The sequence below is a fragment of the Cyclopterus lumpus genome, chromosome 24 (assembly GCF_009769545.1).
Source record: "Cyclopterus lumpus isolate fCycLum1 chromosome 24, fCycLum1.pri, whole genome shotgun sequence".
Lineage (NCBI taxonomy): Eukaryota > Metazoa > Chordata > Actinopteri > Perciformes > Cyclopteridae > Cyclopterus > Cyclopterus lumpus.
In genome coordinates, this window is record NC_046989.1 from 12,401,496 (window position 1) to 12,409,103 (window position 7,608).

Consider the following 7,608-nt stretch of genomic DNA (forward strand, 5'->3'; position numbering starts at 1 on the left):
GCCTCTCTTCTATATCGTAACACAATGTACGAATAATGACCATGTGATGCCACCACTTGCTTGTGTGCGCGTGTGTATGGGTGTGTGTATGTGTGTGTGTGTGTGTGTGTGTGTGTGTGTGTGACATTGTCCCTGTAACACTGGCGGCCATCTGAATAATTCATGAAGCCAATCAATGATTAAAAGTCTGCTGGGTGTCATAGCTAACACCAGAAGAGAGGTCGCTGTATGTCATTCATGGTTATGGAGGTGGTACGGATGTTGAGGTGAACTGAAAGTCAATCAAGAAGGGAAGTAAAACTTAGAGAGAAATTACTAAAAGTGAGTTTAAATTAAATCATTGATTACAGAATGTGGTTTTATACAATATTCCACTTATTGTTTGGACACAGCTTCTATTTTAATATTTTGAGACTTTTTATATTTCCAATTGGAGTAACATAATAGCGACTTAATCCATACGTAGTGATGACAGCTTACACAATTGCTGTTGCGAACGGCCTGTCTCTAATGGCTCTTTGCAGGGGGGGAGGGGGGACGACACAGGAAGTCATGCTTCTGATGTTACTGGAAGCAGCAACTCTAGCTTATTCAGAATAATAAGAAGGGACTAGACACATTAAACAGACTACCAAGCCCTCCAGAACTTCGTTGATGGGAAATATATAGCAACTTTTTGACTGATGGGAAGGGCTTTACATGAACGTTTCAACCCTCTGTGGTCAAAAGTAATAAACCAAGAATATTGTCGGGGAAAGAGCTGAATTTATGAGACGTTTAACTTCTCATTTTGGCTCTGAACATCAATAAAAGAGAGGAAAGGAGCAACCATGGAGAACACATTGAGACACTTGAGACCCATCGCCATATAAATGACTTGGCCAAGTACTGTGCTGAGGTGTGTTGAAGTGTTACTCTTCTTAATGCTACTAATATACACTAGTAATATGTTTTTGAAGTCAAAACATTTTTTTTCGCTGTAGAGATTGGAAATTGGCTTTTTCAGGGAGTGAAAAAAGGCCATGGGAATACTATTTTCAATGTCTATGATTCAGTAAACAATCTTGTCTTTTGCCAAACCCCAAGTTCATATTTAAGATTTAGTGAAACACGTTTGCTGCTCACATGCAAATAGTCACAACATGGAAAATAAGCTATATGCTTTTATTTAATGATATAGATTGAAACATTGTAGTCCAAACTCATTTACAGGTAACCGTGACCATGGACACACGTATAGTGCGATGCAATCGTAAACCCCATGTCCAGATGGCACGTTGTTTATTTGAAGGCTACCAGAAATGCCTATTGCATTGCCAATCCATTTCATACCAAATAATTAGTTGGCTGACCACTTCTATTTATGCAATAATAGTAGGCCTTTAAAGAAAGGTTTTTTTATTTTTATTTTTTTATTGATTTTGTTCATGGAATTAAAGCGCACCAGACTCCTCCCAGGATGTAAAGGTTGTGTTCTCTATACCTGGAGTACATCATAACCAGAGGCTGCATAACCTAATGTAAGAATTCATTATTTTGAATTGCAGATCGAACTGTGTTTTTTCGGTCATGCATGTTGTATTTGTGTTTATCCTCTTTATTCTCAATGTGTATTAAACCAACTGTTGGGTGAATTGTTATCCCTAAGAAGTCAGATAGTCCAGTTGAAACAAACAAGAAGAAGCCTTCAGTAATGTTTTGAGAACCCACATCTATACAGTCCCTGCAGACCAGACTGGTGGAGGACAGTAAATGGATAGATCCGGAAAAGGGATGTTAAAAGGGAGGCTAGACGTGGGGAGAGGTTAACAGTGCAGAGAGGATTGAGAGACAATGATGTGGGCTGATGAGTCATGAGGCTGGCTTTACTGGTGCTGCACGCCACTCGCTCTGACATCATAGCAATCACCTAAAACACACATACAGTCCTGCTTTTGGGTAGTTTTGCTTCGGTTGATCAGTTTTAATACTTTTAATTACCTGCTTGCCTAAAAGAACTAATCAAATTCAAACAAAACAAAGTATTGTCAAAGACAATCGTAAAAAGAAAGCACATAAATGTACTATGAAGGTTTAAACTGAAAGTGATTTGCTCCAAAATGCTGCACGTTCTATTGAATAGACAGCACTGCTCTATTTTGTCTGTATTATTCTACATGTAGAAATCCTAAATGAACTAAAATGATAACAAATTGTACTCTAATACTGGCAAATTACTACAACATTTTACCTATAGTGTAAATTCTGTTTTAAGATAAACTCTTCTCCCATAACATATATTTCATAATTATATTTAAGACCCATATTAAATCTAATTGGCATTTGTGTTTATACTGATATGTTCCATGCTCTGCAGCTGTTGGAGAATTGAAGACAAAGTTTGGACTAGAACGTGTTTGAGCAACGGCAAAAAGCCAAACTTTTGAACCTCATCAAATATTCCCTCGGGGGCTCTTTACCTCATTTTAAGGCTTCACAGTAAATGAAAGACATAAATAATGATATTGAAACTTCTAACTGAAGTAACAGGTTCCTTCATGCTAACCGCTTCTCTCCTCTTGGTGGAATCAAAATGAAGGATCATAACCTGAATGCAAGCATGCTTGTTTAGACGTTGTACATCACTAGAATACCATCGAGGCTGGTGCTCGGGCCCTAATCCAGAGGAGATCAGTGGGGGCATCAGGGAATGTGAGTCCATCTCTGGCCTGCAGCGCAGCAGTTGCCCGTCTAGACTGCCGGGCAGCTCAGTAACGATGAATACAACACGCCACACCCTTTAGATGAAGAACCTCAGGAGGATTTTATGCAAAGTTTGAGAACGGAAGAACAAGACTATCAGACATACAGCATAGATGAAATATTGGTTTAAGTGCTGCATTCAAGGGAAAGATGAACATTTAAGCAAAAGTTAAACTGACTAGAATCAAAGACACAATTACAGTTGTCATAATGTTTCATAATTTATTGTACATTGTAATTTATTTCATTACATTATACCCAAACTATTAAACAGTACAACATTTCCATTTATACAAAATATAAACTATAAGGGGGAAATATAAATCTAACATCAACCCTTCCAACATGGTTATAATATACATACAGTCACTCCCTGGGTCTAACCCATGGATGAAGCGGGGAAAGGTGTCAATCAAACCCTCATTGTAAAAGACCGCAACTCACAAGGCAAAACTTACAAGTCTTGTGACAATTTATATGCTAAATACATCTCTTTGACAATTCTAATAAAAAGACCGAAGAGCCAAAATAATGAAAGAACCCAACTGAAATGTGCCATCTGGCTCGTACTTTTTAAATTTTATTTTACTCCTATGTGCCAAACTTAACTTAACAGACAAAAGGCATTCTGATATTGATTACCAGATGGATTCAAAGCCACAAATAGAGCCTCTGTACACTCAAGTGGTCCGCATTTCAATCAAGACATGTGACATGACAACTGCAGCCCTGAGCATCTCCAAAATGTGATGATGTAACTATGGAAACGCAAGCCAAAAGGGAAGCTGGGGCAATCGCCATTCCTTTTGATTCCATGCAAGGCGCTGAAGGGATCTAGGTGATGATCTTGATGTGACGGTTAAACCCCCTCCCCCCCTTATTGAAAGAAATGTCTTGAATTATACATATATTTTTATCATGAATTTAAGCAGGACAAAAAAAGGTTGTGGAGTCCATCCATGTTAGTCTTGTGGTCTCTGTGCAGTGGGGTGAAGGGGAGAAGAGTGAGGTTGGAGTGGGTGGGATGATAAGATGAGAGGTGAGGAGGAGTGTTAAGGCCAAGAAGAAGGGGCTGTGGGGTCCGGGCCTTCAACAGTAGTGCTGCAGGAGAGAGGCGGCCGTGATGACGGGGACCAGGAAGGAGGCGGTGCCTGCATGCAGCGAGAGGCCTGATCCGGCAGGGCTGGTGGTGTTGGCCGAACTGCTGTGGGTCTCTGTGGCCATGGTGGTAGTGTTGGGGTTGGAGGTGGCGTTTCCCAGTTCTGTGGTCTTCGTGCTGGTCTGGGAAACCACCTATTGGTGGAAGGAGAGGAGAAGGAGGAGGAGAATGGATACTTGTCAAACTGTTTCTGTAACAATGACAATGCAAAGACATGGAAACACATATCCCAATACACCAAAAATGAACTAAAATATTACTCAACATTTACCACATTTTAAATTATTGCCACTGTTATTTCTGACTATCTATACTTAGATAAGAAAAGCAAAAAGATAAGAGAGACCTAAATTTCTGCGCGTGCGTATCAGGTTTCCTTGAGCACAGCGAAAAGAAACTTTAGATTCTCTCCCCACCTTTGCAGAGTCAGACAATCCACTGACCCTGAATCATTCATTCAACCGAGTGCACGCTAATCATGAGGTAAATTCTAAATGTGAAAAATACATATGACTAGGAATTAAGGTTTATGTCTTTAAGAATTAAAGACACACACACAAACAGCAATTTAGAAATCGAGTGACAGGAATCATGGATATTAATTTCCCAAGAGAGCATCCAAGTCTAGCCTGCTGTAATCCAGACCGTGTGTAAACCCCGTCTAGAAACACCTTTAAAGTCAAATAACAATTTCAATAAAGATACCCCCCTCTCTCACAGCAACATAAATTCCACCCTAAAGAGTAAAATCAAGCTAAAAACAATGGCTACAGAATATGTGTCAGCATACCTGGGTTGATAAACATATGGCGAACAAAATCACTCCAAGCTGAACGATCGTCATTTTGGACATGTTCTTCTTGTTTGCAGTAATTTGGCCAGAAGGAGGAAGAGGAGGAGGAGGAGGAGGCTGCCCACAGACGCTGCTTCGATCCCTTTAATGAGGATGCTGCGTCGGACTGAGGCTTTTATACCAGCTCGGTCTGTGACGTAGGGTCCCGGAGGTGCTGGAGAGAAGAGTTTTAATATTATAAAATAAACTGGTATGACCGCAGGAACCTCAATTGCGGACACCATTAGTCACGTAAGGCTAATTGTATTTGGTACTAAAAGATGTGGGAAGTCATCTGAGCGCGCATGATCCATCAAGAAGTCACACATTGTTCCATTTCCTGCCATATGTTTAAATGCCTGTTGAGGAGAGTCCACTTCCACCGCCATTCAAATGATGTCCAACTTCATCCATTTACACTTGCACACTACTTCCAACGGCGTGTTGCCAAGGTGATACTGCTCCTTAGGCTGCTTGCCATTGGGTTTATGATTAATAAGATGTAAATACCTAATTGTATGGTGACAACTATGAATGTGTTACCTCACTTTGTCTTTAATTGGCAAGAAAAATACATAAATCGAATGAAAGACATGAAACTGAAAAGTGAATTCAACCTGTTGAACCAGCTCGAGCTGCAGCTATAAGTGTGGAAACAGCGACGCCTGGTGGTCAGCATTAGATTACACCAGTTTGTATAGCTGTTTAAAGTTGATTTATATATAGATAGATAGATAGATAGATAGATAGATAGATAGATAGATAGATAGATAGATAGATAGATAGATAGATAGATAGATAGATAGATAGATAGATAGATAGATAGATAGATAGATAGATACTTTATTCATCCATTTGTTTGTAGCAGCAAGCATGGTTACAATATATACAATACAATAAAATACCAGAGCAGGACATCATAAATATAAGAAAATTAAATAATAAAGAAAATGAAGGGGAAAAAAGCAAAGTATATACAGTGTATATAAGTGTGTAAAAAGTATATACAGTGTATGTAAGTGTGTAAAGATGAAATTGACATTATGAAACAGTATTGATCACGATTCAGATCAGATATATTGTTTTCCACTTGACTTATTCCAACAGTTCTGGCAGTCAGTTGATGTTAATATTTAACAACAAGTAGTTTGTGTGCTATTGCTTATCCATTTGTCATAACAAGTAACCCTTTGTTTAATATTTACAATTGTAAGATCATCCATGAATTAAATAAAAGATAAAGATTTAAAAGGAACATTTTTAATTTAAATTAAATAAACATAACAAAGTTAGAGAAGGGGTGCCACTGCGATTAAAGCTTGTTTTAATTATTATATATGATTCAATTTGTGTATAAGTTACAGTACGGTTTAGTAAAATACCAATGTTGTCAATATTGTAATCAGATGTGAATATAAATTGCAGTTAAAACTGTTGCATATGCTACAGGTCAATTTATTTGGTCACAGAATCACATGACTCATCATGACTCTATTTGCATGTAATTTGATGAAGGGAAAGCACCAGGCTATATTCATTGGCACGATTATGCAAAATAGGTAGACACTGCCCCCTAACGATGAACATCTGTTACTGTAAACCACAGTGGCTCACACGGTGTACCCCTGTGTGAAGATCAGACGACAACATGTTCAACAATCCTCAAAGAGGACACGACATATTTCGCTGTCATCACAGAGACAGCCATGCAGGTAATTAAACACAAAGTGGCACATCTTCATGATTCGGTCCAGATGTTGAGCATTGTAACCATAGACTTGTGAATATTTTCTCTTTTCTTGTGTCATTTATGTAAGTGGATTTCTAAGGGAACAGTGAGATGGTCTTCCCCCCCCCCAGAGGAACCTGAAGGGACAGCGCCCCCCGCAGAGGCACCAGATGTGCGCTGTTATTGAGAGCCGGAGAGAGGGGCCTTTTGTGAGGCATCAGATAAGCCCTGTTCCCAAAGCCGGGCCGGATCGAGTATCATCAGCGAGTGTACGAAGGGGCGAAACCCAAGCCCGGCGCGCTGGATCGGGTTTCTGTTTACACGAGCCGTGGTCCCTGGATTCCTCCAACCAGAGGAGACCGAGGACGGCTGGAGACAGCGGGGACAGCGGCTCTGACGTCCCCGCCTGTCTGTCTGTCTGTCTTTCTACCTGTCTGTCTCTCTGCGTGTTGCTTTTGGGACCAAGTGAAAGTTCTGCAAAAGATAAGATAATAAGTGGCCGCTTGAAAAACAAACATATAGTAGGGAAATTGTGGTATGCTAATTCAATGTGTCCAACACGTCTGAAATAAGTGATGTTTGTTTATAAAGCTGAATGCAACTCGATCCTCGTGTTTTCAACACTAGCTGGGAACCATGACCGGATATTGTAGTGCATTCTCTGGCTTTTATGGGTCAACATGTGCATGCGCTCAAACTTTAATGTCGCAAACTAAAAACACATCTTTTTCGACTATACTTTGAATAGGGAAGGTAGAGCCGTAGTAGCACTCTAGTAGCACTTAAATGTCCCTTACCGATAGCACTTTGTAGTTTGGCACTTTAGTAGCACTTAAATGGCACTTACGGATAGTACTCTGTAGTTTAACGTTATTGAAGAAATTGTACTTGCTTGATTCTTGTTGTTCTGAGTTTGGACTCAAGGTTTAATGCACTTATTGTAAGTCGCTTTGGATAAAAGCGTCAGCTAAATGACATGTAATGTAATGTAATGTGAATACTTTTTCTATGGTCACGGTGGCGGAATGTGGATGTTTTAGATCTGTTTTTTTTGTATGCAGTGCGCACATATACACACACAATGTCTCACACAGTCGCTGATCAAACGGATGCCATTTGAAAAAGCCCCATACATGCTGCCATGGT